Genomic DNA, 23467 nt, shown 5'->3' on the forward strand with positions numbered 1-23467 from the left:
CTACAGGCCCTTGTAAAAAGTCCCTCTCCAGCTTTCATGTAGGTCCCCTTAAGGTGCTGGAAGGCTGCTATAAGGTCTCCCCAGAGCTTTCGCTTCTCCAGGCTGAACAACCCCAACTCTCTCAGCCTGTCTTCCTAGGAGAGGAGCTCTAGCCCTCTGGTCATCTTTGTGACCTCCTCTGGACTTGCTCCAACACATCCATGTCCTTCTGATGCTGAGGGCCCCAGAGCTGAATGCAGTACCCCAGGTGGGGTCTCAGGAGAGCTGAATAGAAGAGGAGAATCACCTCCCTTGACCTGCTGGTCGCCCTTCTTTTGATGCAGCCCAGGATACCGTTGGCTTTCTGGGCTGCAAATGCACGCTGCCAGGTTGCGTTGAGCTTCTTGTCCACCAACAGCCCCAAGTCTTTCTCAGGGTTGCTTTCAATCCATTTTCTGCCCAGCCTGTATTTGTGCTTTGATTGCCCTGACCCAGGTGCAGGACCTTTTGCTTGGCCTTGTTGAACTTCATGAGGTTTGCATGGGCCCATCTCAAGCCTATCAAGGTCCCTCTGGATGGCATTGCTTCCCTCCAGCATGTTGACTGTACTACTCAGCTTGGTGTCGTTGGTGAACTTGCTGAGGGTGCACTCATTCCTAGTGTCCCTGTCACTGACAAAGATGTTAAACAGTGCTGGTACCCATACCTGAGGAAAGCTGCTTGTCACTGGTCTGTACTTGAACATTGAACTGTTGACTGCAACATTTTGAGTGTGGTCATCTAGCCAAGTCCTTATCCACTGAGTGCTCCATCTGTCAAATCCGTGTGTCTCCAGTTTGGAGACAACGATGTCGCGTGGGACAGTGTCAAATGGTTTGCACAAGTCCAGGTAGATGATGTCAGTTGCCCTTCCCTCATCCACCAGTGCTGTAGCCCTGTCACAAAAGGCCACCAAATTTGTCAGGCACGATTTGCTGTTAGTTAAACCATGCTGGCTGTCACGAATGACCTCCTTATTTTCCATGTGCCTTAGCATAGTTTCCAGGAGAATCTGCTCCATGAACTCGTCAGGCACAGAGGTGAAACTGACTGGCCTGTAGTTCTCTGTGTTTTCCTTTTTTCCCTTGGTAAAAATGAAGTTGTGTTTCCCCGTTTCCAGTCAGTGGGAGCTTCACTGGACTTCCGTGACTTGTCAAATATGATGGATAGTGGGTCAGCCACTTCATCCACCACTCCCCTCAGGACCTGCAGATGCATCTCATCAGGTCCCATGGACTTGTGCACTTTTAGGTTCCTTAGATGGTCTTGAACCTGACCTCCTCCTACAGTGGGCAGCTCTTCATTCTCCCTGTCCCTGCCTTTGCCTTCTGCGATGTGGGTGGTGTGGCTGGAGCACTTGCCAGTGAAGACAGAGGTAAAAAAAATTGTTGACTACCTCCGCTTTCCCCAAGTCCTGGGTAACCAGGTCTCCTGTTTCCTTCCAGAAAGGGTCTGCATCTACACCAACATACCTATAGAAGCTTTTCTTGTTGTCCTTGATGACCCTGGCCAGGTTTAATTCTATTAGGGCTTTAGTTGAAAACCATTTAACTCCTGGTAAATGGTCTTGTATGTGAAAATATTATGGGAGACTTGCAATGGCTGATTTATCATTTATGACCTCAGAAGATTAAAAGCATAGTATAGGCACGTTTTGGTCATGGGGGTGACCTCTTCCTTTGCAGTGCCATTGAGACAAGTGTGCTGTCAAAGCCTTGTGGCCCTGTTTATCCTCATGTGGGACACCAGATCAGTATCCCATTATCTTTTTTTGACGAATGTGGAGAATTTTTCCATGTTCTGTCCTAAAAGGGGAACTCCAAAATTTGAAATCTTCTAAGAGTGGTTTCCTTGACTACCAGGGTAATAAGACTGTAAACAGTCTTCCACACAGGCAAAGTCTTTTAATGTCTCTATCTGAAGTTAAGACATTTGTCTTTTCTACCATGCAAAATTCTTTACTTGTTTGGCACACTAACTCCATAAAGCTTTGTCTTTCATGGGTTTTGTTTGTTTTGTTTTTTTCCTTCTGAAAACAATTTGGTCTCTCTGTAGCACATTTCAGTTTGGCTCTATTTTTATGACTTATTCCCCTTGCTTTCCTTCAGCTGCAATGGAGAGAATTAAGTAAAGTTGTAGCCCTGATTAAAATCTTGGCTTAATTGAGTTGCAAATTTGTAATGACAGATGTTTGTCAGGGTGCCTATGATTAGCACCTTATAGCATTCCTGGTGCCTTCCTGAATTCTGACAATACTCTCTGCTTTTACCATTGCTTATGTTCATTTCTTTTTTTTTTTTTTTTTTTTGTATTCACAGCATGAAGCTCAGCACAGATTGTAAATTGCTTTCTCCATCATAGTTACTTGGTAATTAGCTGTCAAGAGAATGAAGTCCCTTTTATAAGGCCTGTCTTGCCTTTTCCTTGGGATATCTCTGATTCTTGGTCTCCTTGTGCAGGGTGTGAAGGTAGTCTGAGAGTGCCAAGAGTGCTATTGCCCATCACATTACACCAACATTTCCAGCTTGCTTTGGAGGTAGTCAGTGTTGGTTGGCATTGCTCAAATAATAATCCCAAATGGAGAAACTGATGAGGAGATCTATTCTTTAGACTAACATGGGGTATATTGTATAAGGTACGAAGGGTATACTACCAGTAGTACTACCTTTTTTTTTCCACCTGACAAGTTCCACCTGACAAGCAAAAACCCATGGTTTTGTGCCAGTGCTCCTCACTAGCATCACCTGCCTTACTGTCAGGAAGGGAATGTTGCAGAACTGAGTCTTGTGACTGATATGAGTTATGGTTGAGGCTAGGGGTCTGTTTCTAGTTGATAAGGATCCTGACAGCATTTTGGGGAAATCAACAAAGTAGTAGAAATCTCAGCAGAAAAATATATTAGACAAAGATGCTCGATTAATTAAACATAAGTTTGCTCTCTCTCCCTCAGGAAATATATTCTTGTAAAGCCTTTCAGGTGCTGAGTTGTAGTAAAGATATCCTGTGGCCCTGGTACGGCACTTCTGTATCCCATTATATCATCTATTTTGTATGCTGAGCACTGAGAGTGGAAAAGATGGAAACATGGTTACATTGTCAGCTGTTTCCAATGAAGAAATCTCTGTTTGGTGGAACTGTTTGCATTTCTGTGGTCAGTGGTATAAGGAAATACCACGTTATGAAAAATTCCCAATTGTTTCCTTAAGGACTCTTAGAGTTGCACAATCTTTTGATGGTTTTGTTTGTTAAAAAAAACAACATATTAGCTGCCAGCTCTTCAGTTTGGAACTTAAAATTCTCTTAAATATTTACTAGGGCTTTACTTTTTATGCTTAAGATCTGGATTCAAACCAGAAGTGTATTTTCCTTATACATGCTGATCAGTCATTATAGTATGAGTAGTTGCTGGATGATCATATTTTCATTCCAGGACATGTTTCTTTGGGATATCCCATCAGTTCCTTGACTGTCTGTCATCGTGATTACTCATAGTTTCTGGATGCAGCTCTAAAATGTTGCTTCTCTGAGTGGGGGAGAGCTAGCTCTCAAATAACCAAGTGGCACTTCAATACTCAAGAAGAGAAATGTTATCTCTGAAATACAAATCCTTTTGTCTTACAGGCTGAAACCCTCATTTAACATTTAATTTGTACTTGCATTTTCAATATCATGTTAGGATTTGTATACTATGTCTGATTTCTGACATACATTTATTCAGATGTATTCCTTTTTTTGAAGCTGCTCATATTCAATATTTGTCTTACGGCTGTCATGTCTTCAGTTAAAATCAATCTCTCTTCCTAATTTGTTTATCCAAGAATGTCTTCCAGTTAATATTTTCCTTAATCTGCCTTTGAGTTGATTCTTCACTGCACGACTGTTATTTCTTCTCAGATTTTTTTCCCCAGAATTGGTATGATCTGCATCCTTTGTTACTGGATGTATGATTTTTATTTTGGCCATAGATGCATTTAATTACTAAATAAGAGCTAAAAGTATGGCCTAAACAATGTTAAGTGTAGTGAAGACAACTGCTGGCCACTGCCTAGGTCAGAGTTTCTTGCTTACACTCAAGGGGTGGATAGAATGGGATGAAAAGACCCCGATGAATTAAGCAGAGTGAATTAGGTCATGGCACCAAACATAGCAGTTTCACAATTGTCAAGGTTTTTTTTGTTGGGATTTCTTTGACAATGAGATTTTTGAATTGAGGAGGGAGCAAGAGCTTGTGAAAATGCGTTGAGCGATACTAGTGAGAAGGGATGTAAAGAAGAAAGGGGTTGTAGCAAAGCATTTGTGACAAAGGGCAGGAAAAAATCTCCTCAGAATTGTACGATGTTTGGAGTGTTACAGTTCTTGGCTTCAGGTCTTTCCCCCACTCCCTTCTTTTGCTGAGAGCTGTAGGGTCTCCAGTGCCCAGAGATGGGGACACAGCCAAGCAAGGTGGCTGTAGCTTGCCTGGGGGTACCCTGGTCCCTATGGGAGCTAGCGGTGCTGTACAGCTCCGGGGGAAATAAAGTAGTGTTAAACGCCATAATAAGTGGGTGCCTCTACATTCTGCCAACCAGTGCTATTGTACCCAGAGCTGTCAAGATTGGAAAGAATATTGAATTTTCATGTCTAAGAGTGGTCTACCAATACCTTCTAGAAACAATAGCTGCTAGCCTGCAAGATGGGATTTCTTGCGGGTGCTGGCTAGGCTTAAAATAATGTATCGGGAACTTGCATAGAAATAGCATTCCCTTATCTCTATCAGTGTGAAGTAGATGAAAAATAAATCGTACTCATGCCAAGAATAAACAGTCACGTTAAAGTGTTTAAATTCCTGACTTTGTGGAGGGCTCCTGATCTAACACGACTTTTTGATGCCAATACATTTCCTCCTCTTTCCCCAGTCACTGCCATCACTTTGTATGCTCTGCCAGGGAGCAGTTGGCAGGACAGCAAAATAAGCAAATATGCCCAAGCCCCATGCAGAGCACCTGGCTAGAGCCAGTTCTGTCTCCTAAATCTGTATTCTTGTCAGATCTGAAAGTAGATGAAATAGTTCTATGGCTGTTTACCTGTATTAGTACATTGTTCATTCCTAAATACAAACTTGCTGAAAATAATGCCATGTTTATGGCAACATATATATTTCAAGTGAGCAAGGAACTGAGCTTCTGTAACAAAGTAATTCAGGGAAATAGGCAATTTGTGCACGCATGCAACATCTTATTTTAACCATGGTTCTCTTGGAAGTTTTGTTTTTTGCTTCAGAGTATCTTGTGAGAATAATGTCTTACAGCAATTTTGTGTATTTCTACTTGCCTGCTTTTTGTGCACATTAGTTTTTTGGAAATCAATTCTTCACTGCTGAAATTCATACAGAACATTGAATAATCCAGCTTTTAGTGGTGATAGGGAATGGGATAGCCAGCTTGCTGAATTGTTGAAACTGGTGAAATATTTGTACATACCAAGAAGACCTAAACAGTAATGCTTGAGGATACTGTATTGTAGTCATGAAAGATTAAAAGGGAAAAAGCTGGTGATGGTTGAAAGGGGCTGTTACAATGTGATAAGTAAAAATGGGTTAACAAGTTGGTGAGAAGTACTGCCTGTGCCTGATGGTAGGCTGAGCTTAGTGTTTTCACAATGCATAAAATGTCTAATTTGCAATGTATAGATCTTAGAAAAGAAAATGTAACATATGTTTTGTATGCATGTATGAAATCAAAGAGTCTGGCCCCTGGCCCCCAGGGAATAACTGCTTTTCCTTGGAGGAGTGGTTGAGGGAAAAGGGAAGATGATAGAAATAGATTTGTCAAGTTTGATAGAAGACAACTTGTGCTCAGAGACTGAGAAGACAAAAGACGATAGAACAATTGCTACTTTATTTATTCATTTTACTTTCATGTTAGAAGATGAAGGCAAGAGGAAAACCCATAGCTGCTCAGTGGTGGGAAAGGGTCAGAGCAAGGCGGTTGTTTCCTTATGAACTTTGCTCACCAGCAGTTGTCAACCTTCAAAGAGAGGTATTGTGTTCCTTTCCCTGGCTCCCCACTGGACCAGAGCCTGCCTGCTCAGCAGCATAGCAGCTGCTCTAGAGTTCAGCTTCTGCTGGGCTAGAAGAGGAACTGTGGGTTGTGGCTGTTATGCTCTATTTTAAAAATTCAGTAGGTAGACTGGATTTTACTTATGATTTGTACCCCAGTGTGCATGAGGCAAAATGATGAGGTTCCCAACTAGGCGCTCTTAAGTGAGACTTCCCTTTGAGATTTTTTGTATATGAAAAAAGTGTTATATTAACAAAGTAAAATGTAATTCCATTAAATATTCTGAAAAAGATTTCAAGAAACTGAATGTTGTGTTAATGCTTTTGTAAGTTTTAAGTGTACAGTATATTCTAGTAATATTGAAAAGCCTACCAGGAATCAGTAATCTCTTTCTTCTGTTTTACAGGTCAACTACATTACTAGAGCAAGGAGAATTGTGGAAAAATTCAAGGTAGTTAAAATACTTTACTGTCTGAATTCTTGGCTGTGCTGTTGCTTGTCGTTTAGTGTAATGATTTTAAAGAGGAGGAGGGGAACTGAATCAGCAAACTGCCACTTTAAAGTGGTTTTACTAAAAAGCACAGACAAAAAAAATCCACAATTACTTTGATCTCATTAATGTTGTGCAAAATACTTTCATGGGATGAAACTGTAACATAGCTTTGGTGTGTGTGTGTAAGTCTGAGTAATAGTGCATAATATTTACTCTAAATATGTAATGAAATTTCTTATGTGTGTGGATATAGAGTCGTCCTGAAAGTTCCAGCCACAGTGAGGTGGATATTACCTATTTGTACAACTGGGTACAATGACCAGCTGATAAGTACCATCAAAGATGAGTGAATTTGGTACTAGCAGCTTTGACAATCATCACAGTAATTAGCAGACCTCAGCACGTTATTTATGTTCAGTTTGTTTCCTATTTGTAGCCTGACACTAACCAATTCAGAGCCCTGTTTTGGTAACAAAACAGGGTTGAGGGTTGTACAAAAAATATTTATTTTCACTATTAGAGTTCAGAAACTGCAACAGGATTACTGTTTGTAGGTACCAGACCTCCTGGTCAGACATGCTAAAGGAAATTTTCTTTCAGAGACTTCTGTATCACAGGGGATAGTATTTATTATTATGTATCCTAGGGGATAGTATTCATTATCACATTATCAAAATATAAAAACGGTGGCTTTTATTAATAAAAGTTTACTGCATACTTCTGTGCACTTCAAATTGAACAGCGCTGAGCTTCTTTCTTCCACAAAGAGTGCATGAAACTGTTACTTGTGGGCAATGAGGGTAGTGAACTGGAGCTTTCTGCCCTGTTGAGTTAACGCTGAGTTTGCATGTCTTCTGCTGTGTAGGTTGTTCATGCAATACATGCAAAAGCAGTTTGCTACAGCTATGAATACAGTTGGTATGGAATTAACCTCTCAAATTTTTACTTTTAATGCAGCTTTTGGAGACTAGTTATATCAAACATTTATTTTTGTGATTGATGAGAAAAATAACAAGTTTTGGTTTTGATTGGCGTTTTCAACAGTATGGGAATTTAGAAGGGCAGAGCAACTTACAGTGCTGGTAAAAACGAAATGTGTCTACTTCTTAACCTGCCGATGGATAATTATGATTACGCTGCAGGCAATGTGGAATTTTTTAGGTTAGTTACTTGCGCAGAATAGTAAATACAGGAGAGAAATCCTGTCCCAGAGCAAAACAGTGATATTGGCAGTGATGTTCATCAAATGCCTTTTGTTTCTTGAAAACAGAATAATTTCTTGATCCTTTAAATTTTGCTTTAAGATCATTCAGATGATAACTTCCACCTTTAAATTGAAGTCTTTTGTGATGCTTGGGGTGTTTAAAATACAAGTTGTTTTCCTGGGATCTTGGGAAACTGACTACTGTACATGGAGCCCCAGCATGGCTGTGTCCCCTTCGGTGCTGGACTGGCCTCTCCTGCAGGCTTTTGGTAAGATGAGAAGCTGGCAAAAAGCAGAAAAAGGAATTCATGTGTCGCTGGAAAAAAGATACAAGAGTCTCAGACTTTTTATCTGACGACTCCAGTGCTGAAGGAGAGGTTTCTATCTCTTTGCCCAGTTTAGACAAGAGATTTTACTTCAGGCTTTTTTTGCCCCTCACTGTGCAAAACCTGTCATACCCTTTTCCTGACACTTTCTCCCCCATCAGTCCCTCAAAGACTTCAAAAGAGATTTTCCCCTATTGCAAAAGGAACCAGACATGGCCTTTCTTACTCACCCTGCATTTGAAGCATTGATAAGTAACATGTGGCTGGCTCCAAACTGCAGACTTTCCCAGCCATTTAAGAAAATACTGTTAATAGTTAAGTTTTAAAAGAAACTATAAGATTGTTCTTCCTTCTTTGCAATTGCTCTTTTGTGTAATATATCCCAAGAGTTTTGATTCTCTTCTGAAGCAGTCAGAATTCACTACTGTCTTTCTGATTAACACATATTGAAAAGAAATGTCAAATTTCTAAAACTTTTCCATATGGGAAGGGTTTCTTTATTCATAATCTGTGTCACGCTGTTTAAGCTGTAACTTTTTCTTTAATGCCTTTGGATCATCACTGTTTGGAACATTTATTTCAGGACTGCCCTAGCAGAAAGAAAATATTATTTTTAAAACTTGAGACTGAGTAAGAGGAGCCTGGAATCAAAGTCCACTGTCTTGCGTAATTGTTTAAACCTGCTGTGCAGTTTAGTGAAGGTAAGACCTGAGTGGTCTTTTCCATAAAATGTAGCTGGGGCTTCATCTTCAAAGACAGGGTATGCCTGAGGACAGTCTCTGGTCCTTTTAATAAGAGTAGTGCTCACTTGAAAGGCAAGGCTGCAGATGAAAAAGAATGTAACCTGGGGGTTTATGAGCTTATTCAATAACTCCAATCTGGTGCATGCATTATAACGGGAGAATATGGTAAAATGACTGCATTTTTATTTCCTCCTCTGTCTAAGCAATAGTCTAAAAGCAAATGGTACAAAAATACAGTAAGGTTGAAGATTAATCTAAATCTGTGTTTAAATATATTACCTGAATTGATTTTTCTTAAAAAAAAAAAAAAGCACACCAAAAAATCCCAAACATCCTTCTCCCCAAACAGAAACAAAACCCCAAGCTCTCCCTGAAATGTAGAGAGGCTGGCTGCATTACCCCCAACCATTTCACCAGGTTAAATGAAATTCGGTGTTGACTCTTTGCTGCTGGGCAGGCTGCGTTCCCTTCAGCTTCTGTTGTCCCACATGGTTTGTGTGAGGGGGGGCTCAGACTTTGAACTGTTAAAACATTCAAGGGACCTGTTGGGGCCATTTTCTGAAACTACCTCATAAAACTCTACTTTAAGATTCAGCAAGTTTGTAAAGTTGATTTTTTTAAAAATGCTTTTTTAATGCCTTTCTCTGATATGAAACATTCCATGTCCCAGATAGCTTTACTCTTTTTGCTAGAAATTAGACTTTTAAAATCCCCTTGCATGTAGTACTGACAAAGAGGTCAAGGTAGGGCAGAGTAGGACGGTTACTGAAGTATTTTTGCATATTACCAATGTAGAATTGACCAAAGTTGACCCAAACTACCTTACTTAGTGTCAGTCCTTACTGTCCCAACACACACACGTGTTATGGGGGCATATCTATTTTGCAGGATGACTGTAGTAGCCCTGTTGAGGGTCATTTTTCTAAACAAGCTGCTGTAGTTTTGTTGCTTTTCAGCCCCTGGATTTTCTAAGCCTAGAGAGAGGCTAGATGTTGTTTGTGGGACTTTTAAGCATGCTCTTGAGTGCCTTTTTTTCCTCTTTTTTTTTTTTTTTTTTTTTTTTTTCTCCCCTTCTCCCCAGTGTATCTTTCAACATATTTGTCTCCATTTTCCTACCATCCCTCACCTTTCCCATCCAGCAAGGAGGAACTGGGGTAAACATTGGCTTGAAAATGGAGGAAGAGAGGTAAACATGGGCTTGAAATCTGTTTAGGCACACCCCTTCCAAGGCTTGATAAGAGGAACTGTTTAATAAGTGTTTACTCATGGATATATGGCATTTCATGTAAACATAGATTATATTCTCTGTCATCTGTCAGTTACCAGCCCTGGTGGAACCATACTTCAGCATCCTAGAGGCCTGCAATCCTCCTGTTATATGTAACTTTATTGTCCTCTCTGAGCCCCATGGTCTGTCTTATGAAAACTTTCTTCTTATTTTGGTCAGTTTGTTCTTTTATTTGGTGCCACTTCAGTCACACTGGTGGGACTCTTCAAATGTCATTGATTCTAGACAATCCTACATGAATGATGAAGCAGAATATGTGATACAAGTGTATTTCTGCCTTAAATGCCTGTTTCCAGTAAATACTTGTCAAAAGAAGTTGGTCTTGCAGTCTAATAACAAACCAAAATTAAACATACAGTTGGGCTCATGCATGTTTCATAAAATCATGTAATCTGATACCTTATTCTCTATTGTGAATTGGTTTGAAGCTTTTTTTGTTCCTAGCATGAGAAGTTTCAATGCAGAAAAGCCTGAGTCTTTGACTTTGATCTTCTTGCTAAATATTTGTAGTTGCAGACAGTAATATTTTTTCATACTGTATCTGTACTCTGCGTTTTTCTCATGCAGATTAGAAAAAGATAACTGCATTAATCATGAAAATTATTATATTTTTCTAGAGTCCTCCATTTGTCAGACTTTTTCTTTCCTGTTGAGGTGAAGCGACTTCATGGAACTCAGTTCCTCTTTGCTTGGCTGGTCTCGACTTTGTCCTGTACTGGACGTGACAATGGTGCTGTATCTCCTCCACCTTTCCCTGCTGGTGGTAGTGTTCATGCTGAACTGAGCTGTTCACTGTGACCAGTTGCATCAAAGCACTGGAACTCTGCCCAGATACTCATAAACAAATGAAATACAATGTGGGATAACATATTGTGCAAGCTAAAGTAATCAAAGAGAATATAAAAAAAAAAAAAAGACAGAGATCCTGTTCAACGTTCCTACAGTTGTTGCCTTTCTCCTGAAAAAGCACTTGCTTTGTGTGTTGCTCCTGTTGCTTTATTACAGATGTGTGTGTGTTGCGTGGCTGATTGTGTTCTTAATTATTATTTTAAAAACGTGTAATTCTCAACGTAGATTGCCCTTACAAAGTAGAACCTGGTTCTCTGTATCCTCAGCACTAGGCTGATGATTGTCTTGTCTCAAAAGAGCCAAAACGAAAGTTTCTTTGGCATGAGCAGATTAAGCTGGAGCACTTGCACTGCTTCTCTCGCTGTGATGGAAAGCTGGAAGATGAGAGCTTAATAGCTGAGGAAGCTTTTAAAGTAAAACAGGAAAACATTACCCTAGGATACTTTCAGAATTGCTGCTACTTCAGTGATCCATAGTAGTAAGGAGAGCTTATCCAAAATCATGCAGCCTTTAAAAATCTGAATAGGGCACTTCAAGCAACGATTCTGCTTCTTCAGGCGTGCTGCTAATACTTGGGTTTGTGCAGAACTTCCGTAGATGTTAAGTCTGTTACGGATTTAAGGAAAAGACATTCAGGATTTTCCAGCCAGCATATCTTTTGAAGCCGTTATTTTAATCACATTAAAATAATGACTTGCTGTTGCTGCCTCCCCCCACCTCGACCCAAGTGCCTGGAACATGTTGAAATGTGTTGGATTGCTTTCTGCCATTTTCCCTTTCCCTTTCCGATGCCCCTATCATGGAAACAGTTTGCTGGCAGCAGATAAGCTTCTGTATCTTAATCATGTCAAATTCCTTGGTCTGTGTGATAAAGCGGTGTCATGTGAGGTAGGAGGAGGAAGAGGACAGCATTTGTGTAAAGTGTCTGATTGTAGCAGGGGTTGGAGGAGCTTGGTGGGTATGTCCAGCAGGAACTGTAGGGAGTGGGTGCTGCTGAGCATGTGAGAGAAGCACTGGAGCTCTGGAGTTCACCAACTAAAAAACTTGTCCTTTTTCAGTTGACATGATCAGGCTGTTAAAAGTTAGTAGTACAGATTGTGTTACCAAATCCTGTTAATTATGAATTAATGAAGAACAGCTCTGAAAAAAAGAGTTGATATAATTAACCAGTAGCTTGTGACATGGTGATCAGATTTTCAGCTCTTTATGTGATGCTGGAATTAAAGCTGAAAATGCTGATTCAGAATTGCAGACTGGCATATTTTAAATCAGTAAGCTTATAACTACAAGAGAACGGATCTAGCTTAAAATTCAATATTGTTTCTAAAAGGAAAAATCATTCTATTTTGCTAGCATTGTAACTATTAACAAAATGGGTTTAAATGTGTCACCCTATCCCTACCACGTTGTACTTAAATTTTTTAATTGCTTCTTAGTTTAGGAGTAAGTCTGTCCCTCATGGCTTAAAAGTGCTGAATCTTTGTAAGCATTAAAAAAATAAAAATGTACCTAGATGTGTATCAGCTTATCACTTTAACTTTACAGTGGAGATTATTGGGTGTTTATCCAACCTATTCTGGTTTGGCTTTACTCATCAGCTGAGTGGCGTGAATGAAGAATAAATGTTTTAAAACCTGTGTTTTTTCCAAAGTAGTTACAAGCCTTGAATCTCCTGCTCAATACTGACTGACTTGCAACAACAGCTTGTGGATTTACAATTTTTTTTTTTTCTCCTTCAGTCATTGAACTTCACTCAGTAACGATGACCTCCTTAGCAATGTTGATATTTTAGAACTCAGTTTAATAAACACACAGCTTTTTGTTTCCCCTCCGTTGAAGCTGGATTTACTTCTTAACAGTTCAGTTGTAGTAATATGAGGTTTTTTTCTGTCTGCTAATGATCAGTGACTCTTCATAGGAAAAAAATCAGTTAAATATACAGCTAGTTTTAAGATTTGGCTTAGTTGTGTACCTTGACATCATATTAACCTAACACAGCCAAGTTATTTGCAGCTGACGCTGTCTTAATTGTGTTCCTTCTAAAGGGTTTCTGCTGTTAACTGAGACCTCCCAACTCTACAGTCTCTGCTGGTTATCAGCTAGGAGTGCTAGGAAACGTGATTTGTGTTATCATCTTTATACTGGGGAGAGCTTGGTTGAAGGGCAGGGATTGGGGGTAAAAAAAATTGCTAACAGTGTAAGTGCCGAGTCTGCCTTCTTTATGATCCATGTTTGGGAATTGTTTTCAGTGGTTGACAGCGGCTGCTGTTGTGGAGTCTCTACACCTTGATGTAGAGATATGTAGGGTTTCATGTCAAATGGTTCCATTTGAAGCTTGTCTGTTCAAGGAATTGGAGCAACCTGTAATTAGTTCTTTAAAACTTAAGTTCAATTTATCCATGCTTCTGGATGAACACTAGTGCAGCTACACAAATTAGTGAGTGGTGATTACTTTAACTGTAAGGATGGCAATAGACCTTTTATACTTGACATAGGTTGTACCTTTAGTTAATTCTTCTAATAAGCTAAAGCAGTCAAGCCCCCAAATGTTACCATTTAATGCCACTACCATGAAATCCTTTGTTTGCAGTCTTTGAATATGTTTCTTAAAAAAAATAAAATAAAATATGAAACATACTGTAACTCACGAGTTCCAATCCTGGTTATAATGCATAGAACAAATATTCTTGATGTTTGGAGCAGTAACCTGCTACCATGAAGGTACAGAAGGAGATAATTTCATTAGTGTTTTCAAGGAAGAAGCCTGTTGATACGAGTCTCAAGCTTGCAGAAGGCGGTGTCTTCAGAAAGCATCAATGTCACTTTTGGTATGTTGGAATAGGGGGTCTGGGATAGCAGAGCTGGTTCTTACCTGGCTCTCCATAAGTATGTTTATGTGACTGAACTGAAAGTTCACTGAGCCAGAGACCTGAACGCTGCAGCTCCCAAGCTCCCATGCCAGTCTTCTGCCTTTGCTAGTTGTAAGGGTGGTTGTTGTAAGGAAGTTGAAGCTTGCAGGTAGTAAAGCAGCTCTTTAAAGACTGTGAATTGGAAGTTGGATAAAATATATACTGTCTATCAAAGACTTCCAACTTCGTTGTTGTTGTTGCTTTTTATTTTCAAGAGCTAAGTAGGATTTTATAGCGGAGTTAAGGAATCTCTTAGAAACAAGGAGAAATCTTTCAAAAGTAGAGGTTTTCTCCAAAGAAAATAAAACGGAAAAAAAAAAGCAGCTCCTCTTGCAAATTAAATTTTAAAGTATAATAAGTCTGGCCAAAAGATATTCTGAGAAACAATTTGCTAAAGATATGAGAGTCTACAGTAAATCATTTAAATTGAATCATTTCAAGTACCTCAGAAATGGACGTCCTGCCAGACAGACTGGAGAGCTGATAGATGACTGAACTGTAAAAGTGCTCGGCAAAGATAAGGCACAGAACGAAAGCTAAATTATTTGTATCCAAGTTGACTTTCCTGAGAGATTTTAATGCAGGAACTTTGCTTTGTAGGTGATATTTTGAGAATTGGTCTCAAATTGAAATGTTGGTAGGAAAGGGTTTTGCAACCTCAAAAAAAATAACATCAAAAAGATAACATTTGCCCAAGAAATCTTAAGGTAACTGCATGTGACAACACTGATCTGGCAACTGTGATCTGTTACTTTAAACTGCCACAGGATCAGAGGCAGGAAAACAGGCAAACACAATTTCAATATATTAAAAGCATTCCAGAAATAGTCAGGGTACCACAGACCTGCAGGTCTGTACAGGCACGTTGGTACGCTTTATTAGGAACAAAGACCACAGGACTGGTAAACATGTGGGCATATATAATTTATCCCATGATTTGAGGAAAGTATACACGTACATTCCAAATAGATGGTCTTTAGCCTTATGGTGGGAGATGCAGTTAATTGGGTCCTTTCTTTTTCCTCTCCTTCAGCTTGCAGAATTGAAACTGCCAGTGGTGTCAAATGCAATTAAAAGAAAGTAAAAAATATTTGTTCTGTAATCATATACTTTTGTGAAAAATATACTTACTTAATAATGAGAAACAGTATACTATACAGCAGTGTAACTTTTTTGTTAGATTAGATGAATGTCAATAAATAATTGGATCATAAGAAACAGTGGACTTAAATTAACTGTATTGCATCAAGTGCACTAAATGACCTGTCTGAACTCAAAATCTGTGATGTAATTTAGATGTGAATGTTCAGTTTTGATCAAGTTCTGACCACAAGATTTAGGTGAAGCTTAGTTTGCAGTGAATGCGGCGTGGTCAGAAAGTAGGCTTGTGAAATCTGCCAAGTCTGAATTTTCTCCTGTCTTCATATGTGATTGGCATGTGTCAGACTGGAAGCGTGTGACTTTTTTTTACATTCCTGATAACACGCACGTCTTGGTAAGAGGATACAAAATAAGTAAGGTTTAGCATCATCCTGACATCAGATACAAGGGTTCAGGAAAAAAGATTCTTTGGACTAATAGTGGCTTCATGGAAGTTGGGTGCATGCACGGTTTGATGGGTGCGGTCTAACTTTGGATGTAGATCAAATACGTTTTAAGTTTCTTCATCGTAAAAAGTTTGCATTGGAATTAAACATCACTTTTTTTCCTACTAGTTCATCATAAGTGTATGAATTCATGAACTGAAAGAGAATGTGGGCATTTTAAGACTTCACTTACTCAGCAAAAGGGAAGAATACCTGATTAAGAGACAGAGCTGTTTGATACACTTGTTTCAATGACACTTCCCTTGAAGGAGTAAACACTTGCACAAAGCAGTAAGGCTGTGCCCAGTGAGGATTTTTTTTCAGCTACTTATCATTCTGAGCAGGAAGAACTTGCATTTCACCAATTGTCTATAAAGTTGTTGATGACCTGTGGATGTTTGAGAAGATAAGTAACTGAGGAAGATAACCCCTTAATGCTGATCTCTGTAAAGATTTTAATACCTTAATGATGGTGATATAGCTTTAAAGTGAAACACATTTACTAGACCAGCCAAAAGGCCTTTTCCTGCGTCAGGAATATATCAGCTATATACCAATTTTGTACCAAGGAATCATAAAATCAGGAAGGGTTACCAAAAAGGTCAGGTTACTTCCACGGAAACTCTTTCTTTGACCAAATCTGTCCTTCAGGCTTTGGGAAGATACACTGTAGATAAATTTATGCTATTCTTTTTAAAGCATAAAACACCAAGTTTGCACCGCTGTTATTTTGCGTATGTTGTATCATATGGAAGAAAGCATATGTTTGTAGGTGGATACTGATAAGCTTGCGTGATTCAAAAAAGCTTTCAAAAATCCTTTCATTTTCACCTTAACTTAGTGTTGCATGTTTGCCATGAATCATGCCAATTCAACCCCCTATCATCTAGCTGTCGAGCTTAAATAAGCTTTTACCAAATACATTTTAGTGTAACGCATTCAATACGTTTCGCTGTAATGAACTCTGTAGTGCAGTGAGCATAGCAAGGCGCTTGTAGCAGGCTGATGGATGTGAGGGGTTTGTTGCTTTAACTCAACTTTCAACATGAACTGTTAAAGGATTTCTAGTATAAAGGAGTACTTTGCTTATTTACATGTCATGCTAACATTGAAATGTAAAGATTTTAGTCCAGAAGTGAGAGTTGTGTAATGCATTTGCTAAATTTTTGGCTCATTTTTCTTTCTTGACAGCAATAACAAAATACAGAAGGTGGTCTTCGAGATGTACATTAGCTTCAAGCATTTACTGGGAGCAGAAGGGAAAGCATTATCGTTGTTTTAAAAATGTTTTATGGAACTTGTTAAACACCATTTTCTCTTAAAATGTTTCACTTTATAGTAGTCTCTGTGGATATACATTTTCCTAATTAAGTAGATTTGTATTTTGATCACAAACCAAATAAAATCTAAATCTACCGTTTCCCTCATGCCTCCTCCTTTCACCTTTTCTCCTGCTCTATTCCCTGCATGTTGACACTTTTTTATTTATGTTTTTAAGGAATCAAACATTTATTTTCATTAACATTTGTTATGTTAGCAGCTCCTGCACTTGGTATTCTGAAAGCTTGTTTGTGCCTGGTGACATTTTCTCACAGCATATTTTAATCTACACTCATGCTACTGTTACCAGATCTTGTTTTTTGCTTGGTACTGCTAGATACTCATTTTATACTGTGTTGTAAGGCAATGCAGAAAATTAGTATGTAATATGGCTTGTTGACTGTAGCAATGTAAAAGACCCCATGGCCTCTGAAGTTAGTGAGATGCATAGAAAAATGTACTATCTGTCATACTGTGTGAATTGCAAGAATTTAATGAGTAGGCTCTTGTTCTTAAATGCACCATTTGCCATTTTCCCCCCCCTTGGTATTTAAAATAGCTAAGTGATCTAGTCTTGTGTTTCCTTGGTCTTGCATGCAGCGTGCATCTTGCATAACTTGAGATGTCTGCAATATGGATGTCTGCTTGTGAATTATGTGCCTCTGTTGTAATCACTGTAAGTCTATGAATGCTGCCAATGAAGTCTAGAAAATAACTCACTTCATCCTAGAGAGAGATTTTAATTAGACAACAAATCTAAATGTTATGTAAATATCTAAAGTTAGGCAAAAAGAATCAAACTCTAGGACCTAATGAATTCATGAATACAAATGTTGAACATGACGATACTAAATTTAAGTAGTTCATATGTAATATGAATGGTAAATGAAAACTATCACTTCAGGACCTAGGAATTTTCCTTTCAGACCAGGAACTTCTAGACATTGAGCAACTTTGTTCCTGAGTCAAATTCTGGAGAGACAGATCATCCCAAGTGACTCGAATTACTTAACAAAAAGTATGAACTCCTCTAGTAAGTTCAAAAGGGTGCTATTAATCCTTAATCATTATGTAATTTAAGTATTTCTAGGCACTATCAAGCACCTTCCGTACTTCAGTAATTATTCCGATGTATGATACATATTGCCAGTTCATTCATGCGGGCACTTTCTCAGCATGAGTAAACACAACTTCCTCGTGTTACAGGTGAATGTGAACACTAGGGATTTTCTACGTCCCTTTTGCATTCTTTTAATGTTAAATTCTTTGCTGTGTAGCAAATCTGAGAGCCATGCACCACTTAAAACCTCACTACTACTCACCCATACATCTATTTTGGGATGTAAGTGGTACTCGGGCTCAGAGCCCTCTCTGCATCTGAATTTTAGCCGTAGTCACTTAAATTTATCTCCAGCTTGAAGCATCGTGCCTAAATTTAAATGGTAAACTCTTAAGAGCAGAAGAATTGTGGCATTTATTTCTGGAACACATCTTCCATGCTTTACTTAAAAGTAAAGATCCTAGATAGGTTTGCTGCACAATAAAGAATTTTGCTTTGGAGAAGAAAAAGCAAAAAGAGAAGAGACTAGTCAGTGGACAGTTGTGTTTAGTTAGCCAGCTGGCATACATGCACCTGCAAGATTCATTTCAGTGATTTCTATTTGTAGTGTTCAGCTGAGTTTTACTGATGCAGTGTAGTTTACTCTGTTGTTGTGTTTAACATCTATCAGTATTTTCTTAGCCTTCTAACAAAATATTGCTGAAAACTGAACCTGAGAAACAATACCCATTCTAATAAGTATGGTGGGGAGGGAGTTATTGATAAGTTATGTCATTTCTTAAGGCAGCTATGGCACTGTCACCATCCCCCAGTTTGCTGAAATATCTTATATATTGAAGTAGGTCTAATAAAGTCTTTAATCCTTCTGGGATTTTTAGTTTTAAAACTTCTCTGTGTTTTGCTGTTTAAGTATAGTTTTGCCTTGTATTGCACAGTATTTATGATAAGTAATATTAAGTAATATATAGTATTTGTATTGCAGCACTTCATGTGAAAAGAACTAACGTTCTTGGAGAGCTGGCCTATGGAGGTCTTGGTGTTGATGAGTGCAGCTCTTCCTGTGTGCACTTATTTCCACCTCCTTCCCCTTGTACCTTCTTCCCCCATGTAAAGCTGGGTTGATCACATACAGAAACTTTCTGTGTATGTTTCTAATATGTGAGGAAGTCAGGTTTTGCTGCAGCAGACAGCAAGCAATACAAGGACAAATACAAATCCCTCAGTGGATTTGCCCAGTGTTGAATAGCTAAAAGTGAAATTACGGGAAGAATGGTGAGTGCAGTTCTTGCTTTTAAGCAGCAGTGGAAATACTCTGGCAACAATATAGTGTGATTACTTGCAGTCTAAAGTGTGCTATACTTCTGATTTAAAAAAAATTAATCTGCTTTTGTTTACCCATTATTGAGTTGTTGGTTCTGAGGGAGTAAAAAGAGAAAGTGTTTTAAGCCATTCATACAAATTCATACTTTCTAGTCAACCATAGGATTTAGAATTACTTTCCTTGGGAAACTGTAAATTACCAAAAGTCCTCTGTAAATTACCGAAAGTCCTCTGTTTTTGCATTTTCCCAGTGATAGCATGGTGTGCTTGTGTAGGTATTTCAGAGATGATACAAATCTTTGGAAGCATCGGTCTAAACTTTGGAGATCCATATTTAAAAAGGTATTGTTTAAATGTTTTGTTAATCTTGTTTGCTGAAAGAATACAGTTCCCACATTTGTTTCAATACTGCATGGATACCATATGACAGTCTTACTTCTGCAGAGTGTTTTTCTTTCCACACACTGGGACACAAGCAGTTTTAGCAGACCAAATTTATTTAGCAAAATATGCAAGGTGGTATTCTTCAGCATGCTTTTTTGTAAAAGGAAATAGCTCTTTGATAGTTATTTCTTACCTTAGGTACTGGTCTTGAAAATTGTCAGGTGCAAATATTTTATTAGTGTTACTCTTCTGAACACCTGTGCAGTTTGAGATGTTGCCTCTGGTTGAGTGGTCCAGCAACAGCAGTTTTGATTTACTAAAGGTCAAAGGAGCTTTTTTTAAATGTGTTGGAGCTGAAGAAAAAAATTCTGGTAACATATATTAGAAGACTCTTGTGTGTGGCTTTACCCAGCAAAAAGGAATCTATATGGATAACTTGGAAAAATGGGGGCTGGCTTGGGTTAAGGGAGGAAAAAAATACATGTTTTTTAAATATGTTAGAGGAAAAAGTTGAGCTGTGCATGTAGCCTGGTGAGTTTATTCCAGAGTGGGATGAAACTTCCAGGTGCTCAGTGGGGCAGGGTTTGTGGATGTTACTGAATAGCATCCTCCTCTCATATACTCTGTCTTTCCTGAAATCCCAAGAGTGGCATGTGGGGATTTTATTCATAGCGAAAACTAAAAAGCTGAATTCTGCCATTAGCGCTGGAGCTTCAGGGCTGCAAACACTGGTAAGGTTACTTACCAATAAGTAGTAATTACTTAGAAGTCTTATGCTAGTTCAGATGGAGCCAAGTCTAGCAACTTCACTGTAAAAGCGCTGATCCCGAGTAAAAGAAACAGCATTTGTGAAGTGCTCCCAAATGTACCTGTTTGGCACCAGCCAACGTAAAAACATCGTGGCAGAGCTGATAGAGACCCATGGGTTTCTGACACTGTCCCACCTTGCCTCTGCCAGTAAGCGACAATCATGTCTGTCCTGCATGCTGAGCCTGGCTTTGTTGGCAGGTCCTCATCCCTGGCCCCCCCTCCTGCCGCCCTCTGCCCCAGATAACTTTATCCTCATAACACAGATATGCAGTACTGGTCTGGATTTCATTTCTTCTGCTTCAGCTTCGTGCGATCTCACGCGCATTCCTAACGCGTTACCAACAGCCCACGTCCCTGAAAGCGCGGTATCAGCTTTCAGTGGCAAAAGCTCGGAGGGGAAACAGGCTGGTTCCTCCATGCACAAACAGCTGGGCAGTTGTAGATGGAATTAATTGCTGATATACACTGGCTGTGTTTTTCTTCTCTTGTCATTTCCTTTGCAGCTGTGAAAGGCAAGTTTTTTAGGTTTTGAAAATGGCACAGACCTCAGTAGTTGGGGTGTAAAAGTACTGCAACATGTATGCGTGTTAGGATTTGCATAAAAAGTAAAACCACTCCGAAGCTGTAACAACCAGACCTGTTGACATTGGTATTCAAATTCCAATGGCACCTTCCAAAAGTAATTTCTGGCTTTGGATTTCCAGCTTGAAAAAACCTGTTGAGGGAGATTTGGCTTTCAGAAAGCAACAGTCAGTATTGTCGAAAACAGGAGTCTGAAGTTAAGCATTGAAAGTAACCTGTTCTGAATATGGTAGTCTTCCATCTATTAGTCTTGGAGTTGTTATATCAAATGCACTGATGCTGCTCTAGCCAAATGTGAAACAGTCAAGTTGCTGAAAGTAGTGTTCCAGGCTGGCAGTTATGGGAAATTTATCACGAGGCTGGAAAATACGCATGTTATCAACAGAACTGCATGTCTGCCTCGAGGCTTCACCCAGCCCGTAACAATGCAAAAACAAACCACTCATCACAAATTAAAAAATGCTGTCAAAAGTAGGTTCTGCACGCTAATGGTGTCAGAAACTACATCATGCTGGGTTTAGTTGTAAAATCAGTGGAAAAATGTGGAGTACCTGTTGTTGAAGATAAGTTTTTGTTAGCTTCCACCCTGTAAGTCCCACAGATATTTTTCCCCTTGTTTATTAAACTGTTCTGAATGCACTTTTGTTTTATGGACTTGTTAGGCCTCCCCTGCTAGCATGCTACTAGCAGGTTTATACTGCCATGCAATTTACCCAGTGGAACACCTATGAGCTTTTTTTTGCCAAAATAACAACAGCTCTCCTAGGGATTTTACTGATACATAGTAACTGCATACTGCATGTTTATAAACACCCGATATGTAGAATGTATTGTTTATTTAAACAAATATTAGAGAAAGTTTTTGTTGTTTCAAGACCTGGTCATAAGAACTAGATCAATGAAGTTGTACAAATATGCTGAAAATGTCCCTAGTAGTTTATGTTGTGCAAATACTTGTACCACAAGAAGAGTATTTCAAAGGTCCCACTGAAACCAGGGCTATTATTTGTGGTAAGAAATACTGTGTAGAGTGAAGAAGGGTTGACAGACCAAGATCTTTTCTTTATTTTTTTTATTTAAAAACAAAAACAACAAAACAAACACACTAAAAAAAAACCCCAAAAACAAAACTCCCCCAAAATAAAAAGTTACACAGCTCTTGAAAAGAGCCAGACTTTCAGTCATAGCACCCACATTAGCCAGACTGTTTGCAAAGATTGCTGTAGAGATCCGTGTGACGGTACTCACAGCAAATAGAAAGGAGTGCATCCTAGTTTTTCAGCCTGTCATGCAAGGGATTTCCGCTGCAAACTTGCATCTGTCAGAGCTAACAGTGCTCAAGGAGACACCAGACCAAGCCTGGCTCACATGGCGTGCAGGAAGTTCAGCTGTAGTAACTTGATTGTAAATCTGAGCCAGACAGTCAGTATGCTCAAACTGTGGCTATTACTTAAAAATAAAGGCTGCCCCTTTGAAAGGCTTCTAGTTTTTATAGCAATACAGAAGTTAATTATTACGTAAGTCATATGTTATACATGTGTATGTATGTTCATATTTTAAGTACACACGTATCACGGGCACCCTGTTCTGTATATGTCGCACAAAGTACCTTTTTGGCAGGTAGCAGAAGTTATGGAAACAATTAAAATTCCTGTGCAACATTGGATTAGCTATTTGTTTGGTAGAGTGGGTGGTGTTTGGGGGAGGGGAAAAAAAGGCAGATCTGTACTTTAAAACCAAAGTGTAAAAGCACTCTGGAGTGTTTTAATCAGAAGGTCTTTTTGTCAATTTGTGTTTTGACAGAAGGGTCTGAATATCAGGAATGCAGTTCTGGGTTTTGTACTCTGGCATACCTTGCTAGTAAATATTTAAGAAATGATAGAGCTGCAGTTGATTTTATGACGGGTAACCGACTGTGTCCATGTCAAGGCACTAAAGAGCATACGAGAACAGGGCTTTTAATTGCCTATAGTGCAAGAAGCTGTTAAAGTTAGAAACCGATTGCTTTCTGCTCTGGCTTCCTGTTATACTTAAATCACTTTAATCTACTGCCTGTCTGACTGAGAGATTAAAAGTGGCAAAAAAACCCAACCAGTTTTTAAGAACTCATATAGTAGCTGGAACAATTTAATTTTATCCAGCAGTGAATATCTTGATCCACAGAGTCTGCAGCTGCATTTTCCTATGGGTTACGTGACAGGTTGGTGCCATGATTTGCTTTGCAAACCTGTAAATGAGTTTATGTTTGTGAATCTTTTAGTTGTGGTTTCTTTCTCCACCCTTTTCTCATTAGTAAACTTGAAAAATATTTAGGACAAGATTTCTCTGGACTCGCCACATCTGATGCTATCTTTTTCAACTATAGTCTTTGTATATATGTCATTCTAAAACAATTGGGAGGTGTGGTGCAATGTGCTTCCTTGAAAAGAGGAACACTGTAGTAAAAAGTACTAATTCTGTGAGAAGAGTCAACCACATAAAATGCTAATGCTGTAGCTGGGAGGAGTCTGTGCCTTTGGTTCTTAACTCCCTTTGGG

At 39.0% G+C, this 23467-nt stretch overlaps 1 protein-coding gene across 5 annotated transcripts in view; it reads left to right on the top strand.

Annotated features, from left to right (window-relative positions):
- Window positions 1–23467, top strand: part of ADD3 (adducin 3) — a 103691-nt gene that overhangs the window by 30033 nt on the left and 50191 nt on the right. For 4 of the 5 annotated variants that reach the window (XM_055801433.1, XM_055801415.1, XM_055801451.1 and 1 more), the window contains exon 2: window positions 6463–6507. The exons of the other annotated variant lie outside the window; for it this stretch is intronic. The gene's annotated coding sequence lies outside the window, so the exon portion shown is untranslated. The remainder of the gene's footprint in view (window positions 1–6462; window positions 6508–23467) is intronic. 5 annotated transcript variants of the gene reach the window in all.

Source organism: Falco peregrinus, chromosome 1 (genome assembly GCF_023634155.1).
Source record: "Falco peregrinus isolate bFalPer1 chromosome 1, bFalPer1.pri, whole genome shotgun sequence".
Classification (NCBI taxonomy): Eukaryota; Metazoa; Chordata; class Aves; order Falconiformes; family Falconidae; genus Falco; species Falco peregrinus.